Below are 23,420 nucleotides of genomic sequence, written 5' to 3' on the forward strand. Positions count from 1 at the left end.
GCCCTTGTTTCTTGCAGTGTGCAAGATCTCAAGAGTGGGTAGGTTGGTGCCTATGGTTTTTTTCCGCCGTCCTAACTACCTGTTGAAGTCGGATTTTGTCCATTTTTGTGGCGTCCCCAAATCAAACCGTGATGGAGTAAGACAGGATTGATTCGATGACAACCGTGGAGAAATGTCTTCGCAAAGACATAAAACCCACAGCTTCTTTGTTTACTATTTTATTTTGTTTTACTTTATTATTTTAAAAAAGAATCAAAAATGCTAAATTGTAAATCTGCTCCAAAATGCTTTTCCACCCCTTTTGATGTTTTTCTTCAGACATAAGACAACAAACCTTCCCTAGTTTTCCCGTTGACGACACCAACCTTCCAACCTCGTTCCATAAGCGCGGAGAAAACACAATATCTAATTAAGTTTCAGCGCCGCATTTTCATTTGTTAATCACTTAAGTGCTCGGAAGAGAAGCTGATATCCAAAGGTCTGGTCCCAGTAGCCCAAAATGTCAAAATGCAATTATATGCATGATTAGTCTGACCTGCGCAGCGCACACCCGCCCTCCTTACCCACAAAATCTGACAACCCTTGCCATGTTTATTTAGAATACCAAGCCCCCCCCCAAAAAAAAAAAAAAAAAAAAAAAAAAAAACATTCTTTACAGCAGCAAACTTTGCTCCTCCATCTGGTCACTGTTGGTAGCGCTGCTGGCTAGTGAGCCGTGAACGCTTTTAGCCCAGGTGGGAGAGCTAATCTTTCAATCTCTGTGAGCCTTAGGAACAAGGATAAGAGGGGAGAACACACACACACAAATGGAGAATAAACAAATAAGAATAAAACAATTTATGCTTCTTAAAGGATAATACTCTCCCAAATTATTAATCAAATCATCTTGATCCGTTTGAGCTTTTTTTTTTGGTATGTATGTGTGGTACTTAGCGGAGCAGAAATCCTCTCTAATCTGATTGCGTGGAGATAAAGCGGATTTAGTTTTGCTATTGTGCTACTCTGATTAAAGGGCCAGGTGAAGTCCACACGCTCGGTCACGAGAAGGCATGCAAAAAATGTGTGGAACTGTGATGACATATGCCGAGAGCATGCTCTTCCTTGTAGAGCGGCAACATGGATGCTTTCCTTTCCTCTTACGGAGATGTAAAAATGATAAATGATAAAGTGAAGAGTTGCGAGTGTAAAGTAGTCGCTTCGAGATTTAGGTGACCATTTTTAAAACACCCAAAAAAACTAGCTAATTAATCAAAGTGGAAATTCAAAATAAACACTTAGTAGAAGTACAAATAATGACACATTCATCACCTAAAGATGTATCATAACACTGGTTGGGAATCTCTGCTTGGGAATAGTTAAGAGCAGGGGTCGGAAACCTATGGCTCTCGAAACATCCATCACCACAGCTGCCTCTCACACAATCCAACTGCCTCGTGTCAACCGTTGAGACCTTTAAGTTCCTCGGATTCACAGTCTCCCAGGACATGAAGTGGGAGGTCAACACCAACTCCATCCTGAGAAAGGGTAGGGCTGCTAAAGAAGCATGGCCTGCCACAGGAGGTGCTACAACATTTCTAGATGGCTGTCATCGAATCCATCCTGTGTTCTTCCATCACGGTTTGGTTCAGGGCCGCCACAAAAATGGACAAAATCCCACTTCAACGGACACTTAGGACATTGGAAAAAAGCATTGGCACTGCCCTACCCATTCTCGAGGACTTGCGCACTGCAAGAATCCAAACAAGGGCGCGGAAAATCCTACTGGACCCTCTGCACCCTGCCCACCACCTTTTCCAGCTACTCCCCTCATGCAGGCGAGGCGCTACCGATCCATGCCCACCAAATCCAGCAGACATTTAAACAGCTTCTTCCCCCAAGCCATTAACTCACTAAACAGTAACCCAAATAGAACTGTATAGTGCCTTTTTGCATTTTTTTTATGATAATACTAGTGCAGCGTGTTCCATCGGAGACAAATTCCGTGTGTGTTATACATACTTGGCAATAAAAATGATTCTGAGTCTGATAAATGGCTCTTTTAATGATTGCATCTGGATCGCAGATCAAATTTCCACAGAGAATTATTCTGGTTTTTCTTTGCTCATTTCCTGTTTGAGCTGTAGTTGGCTGAAAGAGCCATTTTGAATGATGCTACTGACCAATGTTGACCATTGCTGTCAAAAGTGATAAACACCCCCTTTTGAATAAAATGGCGAAAAGAAAAAAAATGATGACGAGTATTGTACAGTTCAGGTTGAATGGACCGAAGGATTCGCCTTCGTGGAGAGAACAGGTTCTGCCGTGATACCATCTTTGTGACTGCTTTATTTCCTGTATATGATCTGTCCATGTTAAGCACTTTGTTCCTGCTTCAGCTGTTGTTAAAAAGCTATATAAAGCAATATGTATTGTATTTTATTCCAATTTGCAATGAAACAATGTCGTCGATGAAGCAGTCGAATGTCAGTGGCACTTTGACATGCCCCACGCGAACTTACATTAATATACTTCTGCGTGAGAGAGCAGAAAGCAAGCGTGCAATCTAATGAGCAGTGTGCAGGCTAGCTAGCAGTAACTTTGCGTATGGATCCGGCAAGTTGACTTTCATTCCGATAGTTTGACTGGATTTTTACCAATTGTGAGGAACTGGTAACCATTCATATTAATGGTGAGTATTATCACAAAATTATTTTAAATAATACATTCTGATATTTTGTTGAAATCACATATATGTTGGTGTGTGTAGCTCTCACTGAAAACCATGTCAAAATATTTTGTTTTCTGGCTCTTTTAGTCAAAAAGGTTCCTGACCCCTGGTTAAGATGATAGCAGCAGCGCCTCTGCAGCCTGCAGACATGAGGTACACTCAAATTTGCATCTAACATTTGAAATAATTTCCACTTAAAGCCACACAATCAACATATTCTTCAATTCATGTTTGTAATTAGTCGCTACAAAAACTCTTATCCCAATCCATCTGTCTATGATTGATCAAAAGTTCACCCGTTTTGCCAAATTTGATGTGGATCTGGATTTGGACTTAATTGAATTGAAAAGGAATATTTGAGGAAGTGTGAATTTTGACAAAGGCTGCAGACTTGCTACGTATGGAGCCCCAAGTCCCTCAAGAGAGTCGTGTCAGGTCCCCTGGTAACCTATTAGACCCAACCCTTACGTCCTAAACAACCACGACCCATTTCTTGCCCCACCCTCAAACCACCGCCTTTTCCGCTTACAAAGCGCATCGTACCAAGGGAGAACCTTGCAAAATATTCATGGTACACACACAAGGTGTGTTTGTGTGATCTATCTGCTTTTACATATATTCATGCACGAAGGAAACACAATGTGTATGCTGTCACATAAGAATGATTAAAAAAATCCCCCAAAACATCATTTGTGGCACATTTTTCTTAACATAATGTTTGCATATGAATAGATATAAAATACTGTATGTTGGTACCACAGTGGTTGAATGGTTTCCACTTTCTCCCTGAGCCTGTTTGGCTTATCTCCGGGTACTCCAAAAACATTCACAAGAGATGCAAAGAACACTGTAAAATTTCCTGGGTGTGATAATAATAATAATAATTATGTTGATTATTATTATTGTTGCTATTATTGTTGTTATTAATAATAATATTTGTATTGTTAATATTGGTATTACAATTATTATTATATTGTATTTATATTATTTATTATTTATTTGCACACACATATATATATATATATATATATATATATATATATATATATATATATATATATATATATATATATATATATAGTGTCAGTGTATGTCCTCCGATTGGCTGGCAACCAATTCAGAATGTACCCCACCGACGGCCCGAAGACACCTGGGATGGGTTATGCATAATGTATAGGTTAAAGTAACGATGAATGGACAGCAAGACATAAATTAATTCTTCCCCAAAATATTGTCATTTTATTATATTATTATTTTATGGCCAACTTAATCTAGCATGGTTCAGTCTTTAGTCTGATTTTTTTCCCTCTATACTATAAGGTGCATGTCGGAGCTATGGCTCATGATCTAGTTGAATTTTATGATATCACAGTCTTGTATATTGATGTGTGTAGCGTACTTTGTACATTTTAGTTATTTTTTATTTTTTAGATGAAAGGAGCAAGTCACTATCGCTAAACCAAGCTAAAATTAACTCTGAATCACATATTTTACCTGCCCGAAGCAAAACATGTCTTTCAACTATGCATGTTTCTAATTTAAAATACAAGATGTCTCACAAAATGTAAATATGAACTGCGCTTAATTCAACTGCCAGAGTCATCTTTGGCTCATCATAACAAACGTGGTTGGCTTTTTACCCATTGTCTCTCAAAAAACAGAGAAATACAACTCTGATGCCTTCCACATGGATATCATCCCACCATTACTTTATTATACAGACATGTCTTGTGCTAAAAGGAAAAAAAAATATACGTATCAAAGTACTGTACTTGAAAGTGAGGCATTTCAGATTTGTCATGGTCTGCCTTGAGTTCACTGGATGTTTTATTTTTTATTTTCTTTCTTTCTTTTTTACCCATTGACTGTTTGCTGGCAGATTGAGCTGCTGTTGGACTTTGAAGATGTGAGCGTGACCTCATCTCATGTTCCATTCTGTTTCTGCCTTCGCCATCCCACCGGGCAGACGTTTGCATTCTGACCTAAATCGGACAACCGCTGTGGGACGGTGAACATCTGTACATCGTCCACAGCTGCCCTCATACTGGTCACCGGCACAGCTGCTGCTGTTGCTGTTGCTGTTTTGGTTGGTATTGCTTTGGGTGGCTTTGGGTGTAGTTTGAATGGTTTTGCAGCATATTTTTAAACTAGTCGCATTTGCTTGTAAGTGCTGTGAGTCACACCGTGTGCGTGTAATCATGGCTGAAAAATATGAAAATGTTTCTGTCGCACATGAGGAAGTGTCTTTGTGGGGACATGATGCAATTATTAGCAATTCAAAGGCCCGCACAACAAGGAGAACACAAATTTAGAGCCTGATGAAGGAACTTTTTGCCGACGTGGACACGCTATAAAAAGACAGAGACATAGAGCAAGAAATGAAACAATGTTGAGATTTGACAGGCTCCATTTTCTGAGTGCTGTCGTACTTTTTCTGCAATGGACAGGGCTCCAGAATATTTTTTTTCATTTTTATTTTATTGCAGGCTGCATATAGGCCCCTCACTTGAACTTTGGTTGCACATTAAAGTGGGGGAATAATGTACATGGAAAAGTCCTGAATTTGGGGGGGATCCCGAAATATACTTTTTTGTCTGGTGAATCTGTTTTGGAGCAACAGGTGGTTCTGTAGGTTTTAGTCATTGTCACTCAAATTCCAGGACCCACAGAATATAGAGTTTTAGGACTACGTAATATTTGTTGTCGCGTAAGAAACCAAAGACTCTCTTCTTTCATTAAAAAAAAGTTTTTTTTGTATGTATTGATTAACATGCTACTGAACTCTTTTCCCCATTTCAACTTAAAAAGCTTGTCTACCTCGTCGAGTGTGTTTCAGTCATGGATACAAGCCCCCTTCAACTTCTTCACTGCCTTCTGGGTAGTTTGGAATTTTGTGGAAATGGTTTTATGGAACCACGCCTTTGCTCACTATCAAAATCAAGGACTTTTTTAGATTTTATTGTTTAGATTTTTTTCCTATAGGGAGTCACATTTGTTTTTATGTATGGTCATCATAAATGTCAATATGGTACTTAACTTATTCACTGCCAGACGTGCAAAAAATGGTTTTTGTCATTTTCACTCACATTCCATGACCCACAGAATGTTTAGTTTTAGGACTACATAATATTCGTTGTAGCATAAGAAACCTTATACTCTCTTCTTTCATTAAAAAAAGAGTTAATTCCTAAATCATATGGGTCTGGAGTTATATGAGCTTGAAATGCGGGCGGCTGTCAGAAATACAATGCAATACATCCATATTGATTTATATAGGGCTTTAGCAACAGCTGAATTTGTAAGAAAGTGCTAACATGGAAAAAAGGAAATGCTGCCCCCTAATGGAAAGGAAAAACATTTCCAGAGGTCCGAGCATTGCTTTATCGGCAGTCCCAGCAAGAAAAACAAACCCCCACAAAAAATCGTGAATGGCACTCCATGTTATATTTTCAATTCCCGAATAAATTTGGGAATGTCACTGTATACATTAAAGTGATCAGTCGCCGCATTTGTCGTAAATCAAGTATGCAATTATGCAGATGACCTTGAGTGCCTCAAAGGGTCTGGTGCTGGAGAGTATATAGGTAGGCAACAATTGTTCAAGTAGGTACAGAGCAGGAGCTACAATGATTATCACAGGATACTATCAAAATACTTATCTTTCACGGTTGAGCTTGTCAAATCAAATGATACGACGTTAAGACATGTTTTTTTTTTTCTGAAAATGGCCAAAAATAAATGCACACATTTTAAGGTTTGTTTGTGCCTAAATGATCTGATAATCAAGTGAGAGGAGATCCCCGCATCACTCTTTCTTAGCAACATGATCATTTTTCCTTGGCGTGTCCTTACTTCTCCAATTAATGGACCACAACGGATGCTTGTCATCCAATTTTCTCCTGATCTGTTTGTTGTGTTGTCTGACAGGGAAACTGTGCCAACCTTTGCACTGTACTCGACGCTAAAACTAAATGTTTTATCAAGCGCCCACGTGTTTATTGACTTCCCTTTCATGTCGCCTCTTTTGTTGTGCCGTTGCAGTGGCAAAATATCCCCGCGCGTCATCATTTGTGAGCAATCGGGGATGTCAGAGGTGCTCTTTTGATGTGGAGTCAGTCCTCCCGTGTGAGGCTCCACCTGTACCGCTCTCTCGCCAAGTTATAAGCAAATGATGCCGCGTGGGCGTCGCTTTGTGTGCAACTGCATCTTTGCCTGCGTGTCATTATGGATCTTGAGAAGCACCTGTGTAATCATCCACCTCCAGGTTGCGTTCCGGAGGAAGACATTACGGTTGCGAATGTAATGATTGTTACTGAAGTGTATCAACAGCTTCTGTAGCGCTGCCTTTTGATGGCAGGCTCACCTTAATGATTAGTAAACACAGTTTCTCACAGTTTCACTCAAACACAGTGGATGGGGAACCCATTTTATGACATTTTCGTTCCAAGAGTGGAGATATAACTCAATTCTTTAAATCATTTGGAAACCACACTTTCCATTGCCTTTGCTCAGAACATTAGTCCTGCCAAAATGGCTGCCACATCGGCACATCTGTTATCCAAATCTAGTCTGTGCTGTCCATCTTTGGCAAAAGCAGAAATAGATGTGTAGCGGTATGTTTCTGTAGATTCAGCCATGAAATAAAGAAACAAGACACCCTTTGCCAACTAATCGCTCCGGGGCGATTGTGCTTTTTTTGCGCCTTTAATGGGCAACATTTTCGCAGCCCGCTCCGTTCAGGGGAAAGGTTGTTGCTGTTGGACAGTCTGCTGCTGGATGGATGCATGGCTAGAGGAGACCATGATGAGAAGAAAGGAGTGTCAATTAGTATGTGGAACTGTCGCGGCTTGGAATCGAAGCGGATTTACATGGGACAGGAAATGTGAGAAAGTCTCTTTTCGTCAATGGATGCTACAGCTTTGTGTTTGCTTTCAAAACTTAGCTTTTAGCAGACGTGCACATTTCACCATGACATCCCAGATCCACTGGTGAAAAGGATGCTTTGATTCTCATCTCTTTCAACTAAATCTGCTTCATATGACAGAGGGTGAAGTAAGTGCTTGGATTGAATGATTGTCTGTGTCTTTGTGTTGTCATATTTATTTTGTTTTTTGTTCTTTTGACTTCAAGATGGCACCGCGAGCGTGTCTGCCTTGACAGCAGCTCATGTATTTTGTTTTTCTACTTTTTTTCCTTGTCACTTCTTTTCATCACTTTGCTGCTGTGAAATACTGTAAAAAGTGTGAGACTAATAAAGGCTAATATACTACTATACTCCATTCTCTACAAAGGAGCATTTTGAGTAGACTGGACACTAGTTTCTATTCAGGAAATCAACACTTTCCACCTTTTTGTCTCTCCTATATCTCAAGTTGTGGTCAACAAAGGGATATGTGTGCTCGTGTTGCACGTAATTGTGACAGCAAGTGTGCTAGTCTGTATAAGCTCTCAGTCGTACAGGATCGTACATCGATAAAGTTTCTTCAGCCGTCATCTGTACTTCTTTGAAACATTTTGTTTCTCATCCAAGAGGCTTCGTCAGCGAAGTAAAATTTTGCAGGTAGCCCTGGCCCTATATATATTTATATATATATATATATATATACAGCCTTACTGTCCAGGGGTGGCAGACCTCTGCTATGATAGGTCCCTGCACTAAGGTTGGGGGGAGCAGAGGAATATTTCCTGAGGCTACACTGATTACCCCTATATGTCCTGACTGATTATGGTCTATGACTGGCTTGATTGCCCCATTTGCGCTCGTGTCACCTCATCAGCATAACCAAGCCTATGTGATAACGATCTAACCAAGTGTGCTAGTACGACTACGTCCACAACTGTAAAACCAGCAGTTTTTGCGTCAATAGCCTCCCTCAAAACAACTAGCTTCTGATCTCCAGGCAAAGTTCTAGCATATTTGCTGTCAAATGACAAAGTACTGTTTTGTTCATAATAGAAATCATCAAGATATTTTCATGCGTCTGATTTGTTTTTTCTGGCTCCCCCTTTAGAGTCAGTGCGGGGAAAATAGGCACAAAGCGATGGCTATTCCCCTTATTTATTAATGCTGACTAACTAATTACTCAAGATTATGAAAAAAGAAAAAAAAGTAGAACACTCATATATTTATAAAATGTTTTTGACGTCCATGTTCACTCAAATGCAAACAAACCCTAACAAACACAAACAGTGCCTCGACATTTTAAATGAAGTCAGCTTGTTTGTGTTGTAAAAGTGCTCTTTTAAACAGGCCATTGATGCAATTCGTCTTAAGTGCGTCCAGTAAACAGCTTGAGAGAAACTACCAGGGGAGGACAGTTCCTCGAGTGCCATTAATGAATAGAAGACGCGTGGCGACAAGCATCTTTAATTCTCCGCCTGTTTGGTTGTTTGATATAAGATGTATACACAGACCTCTCGTGGTTTTGTGATGTTCAGAGTGGGAAAATATAAATAGAGCAGTTCTCTGATGACAAGCTCTTTTTTGAAACATATGCCAAAGTAATAGTCCATGACACATGCTTGCTGTTGGATTGACATAGTAAGAAACATTAATCAATTTATTGAAGGGTCAAACTCAGGCCATCATTAAAGCTATTGTCAAATGACAAAAACAGTCAAAACATGTATTTAATTGTCTTTATGGGCAGTCCCCTTTTCCACACTCTGGGCTGTACCCTAGATGATTGTAGGAACATAATTCATAAACTTCTATTCATAATTCATAATCTAACGGGTACTTGGAAGAGGGAGCACATAAATCCTACTCTGGCATCCCTTCACTGGCTCCTTATAAATTTTAGAGTTCTTTTCAAGATCTTATTATTTATTTTCAAATCTTTAAATGGCCTCGCTCGTCCTTACCTGTCATAGCTCATCCACCCCGACACATCTTCCCGGCCCCTCAGGTCTACTGACCAGAGATTATTAGATGCGCCAAAAACTAAATGAAGACTCAGAAGGGAAAATCACATTCAGCGCTATGATACTGGAGAAGCTAATGTTAGAACTGAATGCCCCATTCGAAAATGCTACTCATCTCAACAAAATCAAATTCAGCGCTAAGATACTGGAGAAGCTAATTTTAGCACTGAATGGCCTATTCAAAAATGCTACAAATCTCAACAAAATCACATTGAGCGCTAAAATTCTGTAGAAGCTAATGTTAGCACTGAATGGCCACTTCGAAAATGATACTCATCTCAACAAAATCACATTCAGCGCTAAGATACCGGAAACGCTAATGTTAGCACTTGATCTTTGTTTTACTCCCTGGTGCTTCTATCTTTGTCACTGGTTTATTTCCTGTATGTTATTTAGCTGTCCATGTTAAGCGCTTTGTTACAGCTTGAGCTGTTGTTAAAGCACTATATACAGTAAATCAATATGTATTGTATTGTATAATCTCTTCTCACCCAGCAATATATGGGTCGGTTTGCCAAACTACTCATTTGCATGATAGTGAGTCACCATCAAAAACTAATTTCACCCAGACAAGACTGTGCCGAGTTTGCTTAAGAATTATAATACACTATACACAGCTATTATTTGGGTGCGAGAATGCATACTTGTGACAACTAGGAATGGGGGATTCGGATCATTAATTAACAGTTTTTAATACACTCTCCAAGGCATGTGAGGAGAAAAAAGCCGCCTTATATTCAGTCCCCTCTAGCACAGACAAAAGGTGTTGCTGATTAGAACGTTTGAAGCCTTTGACCAAGTGCCACGCATCATTCATCATTCACCCCACTGGTCCTCCCCTCTGATTACTCTGTCACACACAAATACACGCACACACACACACACACACACACACACACACACACACACACACACACACACACACACACACACACATATACGCACACACATCTATGCAATATAGTACAATATCTGACTGACTGAGGATGAATTAGCTATGAGGTAATCATTGGCTCCAAAGAAGGCTATATGTCAGAAAAGTTGACATTTAGTCGACAAGGGAAGTGTGTGTGTGTGAGAGAGAGAGAGAGAGAGAGAGAGAGAGAGAGAGAGAGAGAGAGAGAGAGAGAGAGAGAGAGAGAGAGAGAGAGAGAGAGAGAGAGAGAGAGAGAGAGAGAGAGAGAGAGAGAGAGAGAGAGAGAACAGAGATACAGACACTCCCCAATTTAAGAACAAGATAGGTTTGTAAGGTGAATTTGTTGCCTCAGTGCTATATTTTGTAAGGAATGTATGTTTAAGTTTATATAAGTATGATTACGATTTATATAAGTATGTTTAAAGCTTGGATAAGTAACCTGCATTTGTTCATACTGAAAAACAAACATTTAATAAAATATAAGCTCTATAAAGTTAAGTACGTGTACAACTGGAGAGAATTCTACATATGTTACTACAAAAATGTTCATATGTACCGTTGTTCGTAACTCGGATGTTTGTAAGTAGGGGAGTGTCTGTGCTCTGCTTTCCATCGCGACATACACGTGCAAGTGCAAGAGTCAGCCTGTTTCGTGCCATCTTTGTTCACAAGTCTGAGCAGTCAACTATTTTTCAGAAAGTTCCTCCAATGAGATCTCGAAAATGAGCACATGATGCACGTTATGCAGTTCACTTGCCATCTACAAAGCACTCACAGTAAGGAAATGTCCCCAGGTTGTTTTTGAAATGGCTAATTGTGCCGTTGTCAATTATTCATTCGCATTCCATCTTTCAATACTTATAGATTTCTCGGTTTCCCTCAATAAACAACGTTCCCATAAGACTTCTCTCTCAGGGTCCACCCTATACACATCAATATTTAATACATAATTATGACAGGAATGCCACAAGCTTATTAGCATTTCCGGAGAGGCGATTTGTGCCTTGTCTCAGATGATTGTTCTTACAACGCAGTGAACTGATACTGTAAGTTAATCTGTTTTTACAATTGCATTATTGAACTTTCATACAGCGCACCCGCACACCAAGAGCAGCTTTCTAAGTCACGTTGTCAATCTAACGTACAATGCAGAGTACAAGGCAATAACGAAAGCAAAAATACGTGCAAATTGGCAGTTGAACAAAAATGTGGGGAAAATAATAATAATAATAATAATAATAATAATAATAATAATAATAATACATTTTATTTTAAGCGCATTTCAAAGCTCTCAAGGACACTTTCAGTCCCAGACAAGCATAGGTACTATAATAAATAAAATACAATCACAAAATAGAATAAAAAAATTAAATACAATTATAAATAGAAAAAAGAGAGAGTTACACAGAAAATGCAATTTTAAATAGGTCGGTTTTGAGATGGGATTTGAAAGTGGGAACAGAATCGATGTTACGAATGTTGTGAGGAAGTGAGTTCGAGCATTTGGGGACTGAGCAGCTGAAAGCTCTGTCCCCCATCGTGCTGAAACGGGCAGGGGGGCACACAGAGGTGGAGGGAGGAAGAGGATATGAGGGGAGGAGAGGGTTCACTTATTTGAATGGGTGAACTTTTTTTTCATATTTTGTTTTTTTTTTGTTTTGTTTTGGACTGTATTGTTCTAAAATGTTTATTGGAGGGGAACAAAAGAAAGTTTAGTCATTTAATAACAAAACAAATCATTTGCTGAATCAATAAAAATACAGGTGAGGAGGGAGAATTATATCACATATTGTGGTGAAGGACAAGTTGTTTCTTCAAGCAAAGTTAAAATGTGTGTTTAAAAAGTGTATTAAGATGCTTATTTGGGGTTTTACTGAAGACGGGTCATTTTGATGCGAAGGACATGGGGTGTGTACATTAAGGATTAATTTGCATGAATCGCATTTGTATCGTCAAATAATTAGCCTGCATTTTTTTACACTTCTTTGGCATTTTTGGGGGTGCGACACCTTACTACTTTTGACATGAAACAAAGAATAACATCCCACCAAAAAAAAAATACAAACACAATTACTTGTCACAGTTGTGGTAGATTGTTTAGTGTTTTGTATTTAGGGTGTATTGGATCACTGTGGAAGAAGTTTATGAATGCATTAAAGGACAACTGACGTCTCCGGACAAGTTGTGTCCATAATTTGTAAAATGGCTTCAAATGACTTCTACTGCATATTTTAATGAGATTCCACCGCATCTCGCTATATTTTAGGTTTTAAGACTTGCGCTGAATATTCAGGAAGTCTTGTTTTTGAATTGGTGACAAGTCCGTACATGACGTCACTAAAGGAACGCCCCTGACCGGAAAAAAGACACATTGTAGCAGTCCTTCCATCATGTCAATGTATTTTGCTGTACTTGTTTGGTCTGAAAACCTCATGTTGCACCCAAAAGCCACCAGAAGAAGGCGGCCAAGCTCCATGGAGGGAATTTATCAGCCTGTGGAAACGGGCTCATTCATTCCTCACAAAACTTTTTGGGTGAGACATTTCTCCCCAATGTTGCCTCAAAATGGCACGGAATAATTTCTTTAATCAATTGCGAATATGTATGCTTTCCTCTTCAGATCTATTTGAATCATATTCATAACTGGATGTGTAACGAGAAAGCATATTCTCCGAATCTGATGTTTTTATTCTCCAGCAATGCAAGACGTCTTGGCGTGATGTCACAAACTGGAGGCGGGACTTTCTGAAAATGCCCAATTCACAGCTCATTTTTTTGCAGATTTTGGACACTTTAAATCATTTTTATTGTTTTTTTGCATTTGAATAAAAATATCATACTGCGTGTTTTGGGTATTTTAGATGCTATAAAACGTTTTTCTGATGTCAGTTAAGAAACAAAAAAGTGATTTCGGTTGTCCTTTAAATATCACAAAATATCCAAATGTGACCCCGTCTTAGTATTTCTGTGTATTGCACCTGCACCCGAATGCACCATTAACCCTGTAGGCTGCGGTATATTTGGGAAAGGCCCATGTTGGTTTTTGTCCCACCTCTGGGACTAATCACCTAATGAGGGCATTAACAGAGTGTGAGGGTCAGAGTGATTTCTGTGAGTGTTGGGGCAGGTGGTATCCCTTGACATTATGGATGCCCCCACCCACTGCCCCCCAGGGAGATATTCATTGGGGCAAAGGATGCTCGAGGGCCTGGCCAGTCACACACTGCTTGGATGGTGATGGATACCTCGCCCCGGGGAGGACGACCATGAGACCACTTAAGCGTAAACACACACATACACACACACTACACACAAAGAAACAAATGAGTGAGATGCAAAGAGCCAGACAAGGAGCAGACAAAAGCTCACAGCAAGATTGAAGCGCCATGTTTAGCTTGATGATGCATGACATGTGTAATGCACTCTAATTCTCCCCATCAGAGCACAAGTCTTTAAGAATGATGGATGATGTTGTTTCGCCGTCTCAGTAAACACAGCTTAATAGATGACGACCCCGACCCATCAGGGCCCCATTTTAGTGATTTCCACCTCACCCGAAATCCACAACGGCGCGTTGATTACACTCATTTTTCATCACATTTTTAGTTACATAATTGAATAAGTTTTCATTTATTAACTCATTATATTTGTTCAGATGTTATAACCGTGATTGTCAATTAACCCCAGTGCTCTGTATTTAGGATAAGCAATGAATGTCATCGTTATTTAGAATACCTCATTCCCACCCAGTGACTTAGTAGTTAAGAATTTTGGATCATATATCTCCTTTTTTGAATTACAATGGTTGGTCACTGGTAATCTCAGATTAAATTGCATCAATAAAGGTGTCCTTATTAACTCATTCACTGCCCTTATTAACTCATTCACTGCCATTCCCAAATTTATTTAGGAATTGAAAATATGCCATAGAGCGCCATTCCCGAATTTGTTTGGGTTTTGTTTTTTCTTTTTTGGGTGCCGATAAAGCGCTGGCCATGGCCTCTGGCTGTGTTTTTTTCCCTTCCACAAGGGGGCAACATTTCCCCTTTTACCATGTTAGAGCTTTGTTCCAGCTTCAGCTGTTGTTATTGCGCTATTTAAACCAATATATATGTATTGCATTGTATTTTGGACAGCCACCCTCATTTGAAGCTCTCTCTTATTTCTGATGAAAGTAGAGTCTAAGGATTCTTACGCGGCAATGAATGTTTATATAGTCCTAAAACTCAATATTCTGTGGGTCCTAGAATTCGAGTGACAATGACAAAAACCCTGGCAATGGAGCGGACACATTTTTGCACGTCTGGCAGTCAATGAATTAAGAATCCAACAATCTGTGCTTTGAGTCTATATTTGCTAATCTAGAATAAGAGAAAAATTCCAAAGCAACATCCAGAATCGGAAGAGTTCCCGCATCTACAACTCGCCAGAGTTCATTCCATTGGCTATGTTGAAAATTTTCCCTGTCATTATTTGCACACTGTATTCTCATGACACCACAGTAGCACACTTGAGTTCAGTCACTCGCGTGTATGTCACAACCTTAAGACACCAGATGACATGCAGACGTGATACTGTAATTCCCCAGGGTGTTAGGAAGTGAATACATAACACTACAGAGCTTCTGAGGTCTCTCTGCAGGGAACCTCCTACTCTTGGGACTCGGGGAGATTAGAGTCAGGGTGTATCCTCCGGAGTAGGCGCATGCTTGGTTTAAGATGATTTTGAAAAAAAAACAAGCTCGTCTTGAGTGATGACACTGTTTCCATATTGACCAATATTGTGTATATATTAACACAACAAATATCACACAGAACCATGTCTCAGATTGAAAACAAAATAACATGACAGTATGATCAGATAAATGGCACACTAAGACATTAAAGTACCATGGTGCAGTCAGTGTCATTTTTTTGGACCCCTGCTCAAAAAGGAGGAACCTGCTTAACGCTTCGCATAACATTAAAGTTCGGGTTTCGTCAAACAGTAGGTAGCTTATTAAATCCCCTTTGATCGGACTCGTCTTTGATTTCTCTGTGCTCATAAAGAATTCACTTTCACTGGTAAATATAGGTAGTTCAGAGAGACAATGTGACACACGGCCCTCGTTCTCGCTCGCGCTCTCCTTTTTTTTCTTTTTTAAACAATTTTACCAATGAGTTGGGGTGAACAATGGGGAGTGACCATTTTACTGACGTACAAATACTGTATGTAAAAAAAAAGTGACATACAGACGCTTACGTACTTATGAACATTCGAGTTACGAACAACGGTACAACGGAACTTTTTTGTAGTAGCATATGTAGGATTCTCTACAGTTGTACAAGTACATATCTTTATAGAGCATATAATTTATTAAATATTTATTTGTCAGTACAAACCAATACAGGTTACTTATACTACAAGCTTTAAACATACTTATATAAACCTTAAACATACTTATATAAGCCTCAAAACATACATTCCATACAACATATAGCATCGGAGGATCGGACGTAATTTCACAGTACGACTTCCTCGACTCCACGCCACGATCAAGCTCTTGGATACATCTGCGTGTCACTTCCCTGGGAGATCTGATAACTACCATTAAAAAAATAAAGAGAAACATCAAACTTTTTATGGCAACTGAAAATTTTGGAGGCTTAGAAAATTGTACTTACCCAGGACTATTTTGCTTTTATTCGGCCATGATTTATCAACTTGGCTGGATATAGAGCTATCTTTTCTGTGGTCAACAAGTTGCAAACCTTAGCTCCGCCCCCAAACCGAACTCAAGGGAACGGTGAAAAAAAAAACAACTGTAAAAGACAGATACAACTAATTTACATCCCTTGTTCCAAGGTAAAACAGTGATTTGTGAAATGCTTTTTTTCTGTTAATGGGTTTTAAAGTTTTTACACAATTTTTTTTAATTGCTAATTTAATTTCTATATTTTTCTAATGAGATAATTCTCCTTTGTGGCTTCTTTATTCGCCAACTTCAACCTTCTATTAGGCATCAGGAACCTACAAAAGTGAAAATTCACCGTAATAAGGCCACTTTTATGTCACTCGGCGATAAAATTACATCCCGGTGCAAGATTTGACCTCGCAATTTGCCTTGTGAGCATCCGTTTTAATCAGAGCTCCTGGGGCCCATCTTAAGCATCCAGTCATTTTAGCCAGATTGGAGTACAATGATAATGACCCTTGCTATGACTGTTGCACCCCATTGCATAATTGTAGAGCTTTGGAATTATCTTTGTGGAAATGTGTATTTTTGTAATAAGGTCTTCAGAGGCAAGGGCTGAAAATACAAATGTACACTTGGGCCCACACACATGCATCACATTATGATTATGGCGCTCAAAGGGAAGTCTTATTAATCTTCCACAGTTATTCCTCCTCATCTGGAGGCAGCTCATGAACAATTCAACCGATGCCTGCTAATAGTGTTTCACAAGGCTCTGTGGGATATCTTTTATACATCACTGAGGGCAATTATCATCTTAACCGAGGAGGCAGTGTAGCCAGCTCAGCCCTGCCCTGCCCTTTTCTGTCTGTCTGTCTGTCTGTCTGTCTGTCTGTCTGTCTGTCTGTCTCTGCCTTGGCGTGATTTTGTGACGGCAGTCTGCTTGCCAAGCTAGAGTAAATAAAATGAAAATATAAACTTAAGACATAGAAAATAGTGCATGTGTTGTGCTATAAGACTGTTGACGAAAGCTGGCCAAATTTGATATTAGGGTAGTAAAATCCAACTCAATCACGTTTTATGAACAAAAAGTTGAAGCTAATTAGTCCCTGTACTTCAAATAAGTCTGTTAGTTATTGATGTGTATAATCGAACATGAAGAGAATGTAAAAATAAACTCAGTATTTTTTTTAAAGACCAGTCACACCAAGTATTTCATCCAACAGCAACACTACGCAATTTCTGCTCTTTCCCATTGCCACTGTCCTACAAAAATATTAGCATTTGGCACAAGAGGGCACCACAGTCCCGCTTACCCCCCAGGGATGCCACCTCACCCCGCCCAAATGGCCCTTCCCTGATGTTGCTCCATTTGCTTTTATCCCCGGCAGTGGTTGGGAGGGGGCTCGGGGGGAGCAAACCGGCACAGCTGGCGGTATTAGTTGGCTTAAGCCTCCATGCTAATGCTAATGTAGGGGTCAGGACGGACAATATAAGCCATATGACTGACCACTGACTCAGGGTTGTGAAAGTGGATGAGGGCCACCCGTGTTGATCTGAACGCAGATGGGTTCATAAGCAACATGGCAGAGTTGATGTGAGATCATTGCCAACATTTTTTTTAATTTCACCACTATCCCTCTAATTAGATTAGGCTATGTGTTCCTGAGTTGCTCATGCTGTTCAGGGATGTGGGGGAGCAAGGATTACGCCCTGGACAAGTTGCCCATTAATCATAGGATGCATTGAGAATAGCCTCCATAGATTTGATATATAAACAAAGTCTGTGGCCTTACAAATATCACTGCCAAAATTCCAAGATCAGTTGAACTTATTCGAAGGTCGTTCTGTGGGGGAGCCACCTCAGAGTAAGCACTCAGTGGGGAATTTGTGACAGAGGCTAATGTGCAAATCATTTTTAAATCGGTGTATTAAGGAAAAGCTGTTGGTTCATATTTTATAACTTCTCGGACACTTAAACTGTGCTACAGCCTACTTTTTGCCTCACTGTCTCATCGAGTAGCACAAACAAAGTACTATTGTGCCAGTACCTCCACAAACACCTCCAACATGTTTGAACAGCCGGAGATCTCAAAAGTTATCATTTGTAATTCCGTTTTGAGAAAGTCCCAAAGTCCTACACTAATCCTAACATATCTGTCTAATGTCCCTTAACAGTTTGCTTAACAGTCGAATACAGCCGTGGATGACGTCTATTGAACTGCAAGAACCTTCAGCATAAGAATACCTACAGTATGTCGGTATGTTGTTTTTTGTTTCCATCTGTCCCTTGCATCCGATTCATCTCTTGTGAAGTCATGTGAACGTCTGTGAAAAGTAGACAACATATCGTCTAATTCAACTTCAGTCATTGCCCTACGTCTTGTTTCTGTCTCACTGTCGTCCAACCCAGATATCACTTCCTTCATCAATCTCTCTTCATGCCAGCAGTTCTCTTCCGTATGCTCGTGTCCTCCATTTTCACGGCCTAATGATCCTCCGCTGGCAAGAGAGCCAACAGCTGGCCGCACAAACCCGATGCGCAGTCTCCTGCCCTCGGAGGCCAACAAGGTCTGTGTGCTCGGTTCCCAGAGCAGCAGGAAAACCTCTGTTTTGGAACTACAGCGATCACACCGGGGCTTATATTTATAACCGCGCTAGCATGACTGTTGTTGACCCTCGCGGTAATCACCAGTGTGTATTGAGCCTGAGCGAGGCTGAAATTTGGCCCGTTCTAGATGGGCAGCGGCCAGATTGGCCCACCGAGGTTCATGTTGAAATCATAGACGGGCTTTTGTCCATGCCAACATGAAACTGGCAGAGCAGTTGTTCCCATCCGATGCGGGGGATACCAAAAAATATACATACATGGGAACATGATGATAATATTTCAGTTTAATCATTTGAAAGGCCAGTTTAGCTTTGAACTCCGCTGCGCTTTGTACACTCGTTTATGAACAAAAAAAGGTTTTAAATTTCGGGATTACTGTTTGCATGGGTGTGAATGTTTTGTAATTGTGTTATAGACTGACATATTTTTATGACACCGTTTGTGCGGCTCAACTGCTTTTTGTTTTTTTTATTTCAAGATTGAAAACTACAGAGTGTGATCCCTGACCAGTTCTCTTGGACAGCCTGAAGGTGTGTCAACATTCATGTTTACATTTCAAATTGATTATATTTTATGATGGAAGAGATCCGAGAGACACCTGTGGTGGCAAGAAGTTAGTCACTTTGAGTCAGTGGACACATTTAGTGAACAGCATTGACTATCCCTTAATCTGTTGCGCAGAACACATTCTGCTTTGCCACTTTAGCCTGCACAGACATGTTCGTTTGAGGTTTGAGGATGCATTTCATTGGTTTTCTTAAGATGCCTTCAAGGACCCATGGGGGAAAATTAAAAGCAGCACTGGTAAGCGTAGTGAAGCCACAAGTAGGTGAAAGTAAAACACAGCCCACAGATTGATGGTGTCATTCTCAGTGCACCAGGCTGCATGATGGGTTTATATTCGAACTTATAATATATAACTAAGATATGACACAATTATTTGCGAGAAGCATCTTAATAAGCGGTGTAATAACTCATTTCAATGTAGGAGATCATATACAGTATGTTACGACCGTTCATCTGATTCATGTTCTCATTTTATATTTATTTTGTGAAAATAAAATGGGTTCTTGTTGTTTCGGAAGTAAAGTACTTTGTAATGTCTTTTCGTGATAATTTCGGAAGTAAAGTATGACTTATGTCCATTCGTGGAAGTAAGTCTCACATTCATGTTCTGCGGAGGTCTGCACACTCTATTGGACACATAAAGGCAGCAAAAGTCCTGCAAACATTTTATGACACTATGCGATATTACAAGAGTCATACTGACAGATTTTTTGCAAGTTGTGGTCTGATATGGAACACTGTATTTAACAGTGATTTAATCTTTAATTATCCAGCATAGATGTCCTTGAAAGTGGGTATACATATTACGTGATGTCTAAAACCCAACTGTTTAAAATCATGTTCTTCTCCCAATCAGGTTTGCATTAAGTGAATACAAATAAATAAACAAATACAACTGTGGATCTAATCAACTATGTGAGTGCTTGTGTTGTTAATGACTTCTGTCTCGATCTTGAGTGAGCCGCATCATTGCCTGTCTGGGAATGACAAAAGCATGCACACTAACGACGGCCAAGGTTGCCTAGTCATTTGTCGGTTGCGTGTGTTGAAATGCATGTGCATGGGAAGTCTGTAGCTTATGTGTGTATGTGTGTGTTGGAGTGAAAGAGAATGAGATCAGTTTACGCTGAGGATAATCCCACATCACCCCATCCCCCAACCTAAATCACTGGATATTACCCGAGCCATAAGTGATTTTAATTGGCTGGTCTCAAATAACACACACTCCTGCTTAACACAAATGCCACCCTGTAATTGGCTAAAGGCTCCTCCCGCCTGTTAAGTTCATGAGACAATAATGGTTTAGGTGACAACGTTAGCGCATATTGGACCTAAGCAAAGGATCAGACTCATCTCACATTGGTTGTCTGGCTTGGGTGCTGTTTTTAGGGCCTGTCATGCGAGGGCCGTGTGGTGTGCTTTAAACATCAAGTCCTCTTGTCCATTCTTTAATTTGGACAATCCTGAAGATAGCATGCGCTGAGCTCTTTCCTTTTACAGAATCTAATTGAAGAATTAGCCGCCAGGATAAATGTGGATGTTTTCATCACTGTCGCGCTCAAGGAGGGGTTTATAACTTTTCTTGTCATGCTACGAGTCCTGCTGTGTCTTCTGACCTCATCCAGCCACTATATTGGATTGGATTGGATATGCCTTTATTAGTCTCACAGTGGAGAAATATATATATATATATATATATATACAGCAAAATCTCGTTATATCAATATTCTCGGGAGTCGGAAAAAATATCGATATAACCGGACTATCGATATATCCGATCCTGCGGCATGTAAATTTTCTCCTTGCGTTCATAGAAATAGTATCGTAATAAGCAGTACTATCGATATAACCGATATCGATATAACGAAACTTTACTGTATACATATAATTCATCCCCCCCAGAAATTATGATAGCTTTCCACAGTGTACCTGTTTGGGGTTTTCCTTATAGGCTTGTTGAGTGTTGAATCAATTAATGTTGTCGCTAAAAAACTACCATAAGAGCACAACTTACCACAACAAAACAATATTTTGAAAACAACATGTCTTTATTACATTTCCAGAGAGCCAATCATGGAAAGTTTGTGTAATGTCTATCCCTTTTGACTGTCGTGTGGTTTGACGTTACTCCATACCCCCCCCCCCCTTCCAGACCCCCACACCCCCCCCCTTGCATTTTTGCGCAGTATAATCAACTTATCTTTAATCCATCCCTTTATTTTTGTGCAGCCACTTGTTCCACACAGTGTTCACTAATAGGCTCAGTGGAAGCACTTGTGCATGCTAGCCTTGCCGATAGCCCCACACAGGTGCACGGCCTGACCTTGGGAGCACTTCAGAGCTTGTCTTTATGAGGCTTTGAGGCATGGCATTTGTGGCATTTAACCCCTGCATCAATTTGTGACCCCATTCATCTGCCCCACCCGTTTTTTTCTTTGTACTGTCCCTCTTGCTGCATATTCTGCCTGCCCTGCATCCTTGTTAAAACTCCCTTCTGTCACTGACTTCAGCCCTTTACCCTACCTGGTAAAGTGCTCTATTGCTGGTGTGTATTTATTTGTGTGTATGTGTGTGAGTGTGTGTTTGTCACGGGCAACCATACAAGACACAGAATGTACACCCTCCCCACCCTTTCCTCCCCTGCCAAGCACTGCTGTTGCCGGGAAAGGGCAGGGGGATCTTGACAAGGTCAGTGAGCTTTGTAACTCATAATTACCCAGTCTAAGTCTACAGTAGATATTTCAAAGCAGCTGGCGCATGGAAGGCGTGCGCAAGGGAAGGTAGTTAAGAGAGATGGACCGGAATCTGGTAAATCGTAAGAAGTATTAAAAAAAAGAAATCAGGTGACAGGATCATCTGGAACTGTGTTTTTACATGGATATATTCCCACCATAGAGGTGCACTTACAAATGTCTGGGGATGGCGAATCATCAAACCTCATTGCCCGTCGTTGCCCATTTGCAATTGTCGTAATATTAAAGAACGGAGCTGTCCAGTATGCCACATGGTTGCCCCCTTCCTCTTTTTACATCTACCCAGTTCCCCAAAAGTACCCATTTGACTAACCTAAATCTCTTCACGCCACTACCCAAACCTCAACAGCATCTATAACCACCATCATTGATTCATTTGTCCCATTCTTATAAACCATCCATCCATCCGTTTTCTGGACTGTTTTATCCTCACAAGGGTTGTGAGGCTATCCCAGCTCTCGTAGAGCAGTAGGCTGGGGACACACTGAGATAGTTATACAGCCAATCTTGAATATGTTTTTACAATGTGGGCGGAAACCAGAGTACTCAGAACACACCCACACAGTCATGCGAAATCCAGGACCTCTGCATTGTGAGGTAGATTTGCTAAACATTGTATCACCCTTCCTCGAACCATCATTCAATATTTGGATCCGTTCTTTTACCTTCGCTCAATGTCACCTTCACCAAGCCATGATCAAACCAAACCTGAACCCTAACTATAATAACTAAACAAACAAATAAAGACATAAAGAAAAAGATAAAATGAACATGGACACATTGTGGTTTTTTTTTGGGGAACCGTTTAGAATCATTACATTTTGTTTCACAGTTTTTCCATGGCTGTTGAAGGTTAATATCTCTCCAGTGCAACGTCTACTTTTATGGTGTTTCATCCAAGATACATATTTGAATATTTGGCCCACCTCCTCTCACCAAGCTCCTTTGTAGATTTCGTTTCAAGCAGCTTTCACTCACCTGCGAATGATTAACAAGATTTACACCTGTGGAAAACACATGGGGCTTCATTAGCATCATAAATACATATCCCACTGTTCCATTTTTACTATTTCTCCCTTTTCTGCGTTGTAGAGTGAAAAGCGATTGGAAAGATGGTAAAGGAGGTGGGAGTTTTCACTGTTTGGGGAACGCAAACCTTTCTTATTACTCCTCCTCTCCCTCAAGGTTGGTTCCCAAGATGCGGGCTTTCCCTCCTCCTCAGGTCCCAATGTAGGTTTTTCTGTGCCCCCCCATGGACTGCTTCTTCC

General features: G+C 40.2%; 1 long non-coding RNA gene across 4 annotated transcripts in view; it reads left to right on the forward strand.

Annotated features, from left to right (window-relative positions):
• The window catches only part of LOC148900912 (uncharacterized), a 99,716-nt gene extending 79,439 nt beyond the window's left edge, over nt 1-20,277 (forward strand). For 3 of the 4 annotated variants that reach the window (XR_016114529.1, XR_016114532.1, XR_016114530.1), the window contains exons 3-4: nt 18,400-18,482; nt 18,635-19,271. This is a non-coding gene — a long non-coding RNA (uncharacterized LOC148900912). Of the gene's footprint in view, nt 1-18,399; nt 18,483-18,634; nt 19,272-19,310 lie in introns of those variants that run through there. The other variant, XR_016114531.1, reaches the window with a different exon arrangement.
• The last annotated feature ends 3,143 nt before the right edge of the window (nt 20,278-23,420 follow it).

This window comes from Hippocampus bargibanti, linkage group LG03, assembly GCF_051943395.1.
Source record: "Hippocampus bargibanti isolate YZ-2025 linkage group LG03, ASM5194339v1, whole genome shotgun sequence".
NCBI classification, from domain to species: domain Eukaryota; kingdom Metazoa; phylum Chordata; class Actinopteri; order Syngnathiformes; family Syngnathidae; genus Hippocampus; species Hippocampus bargibanti.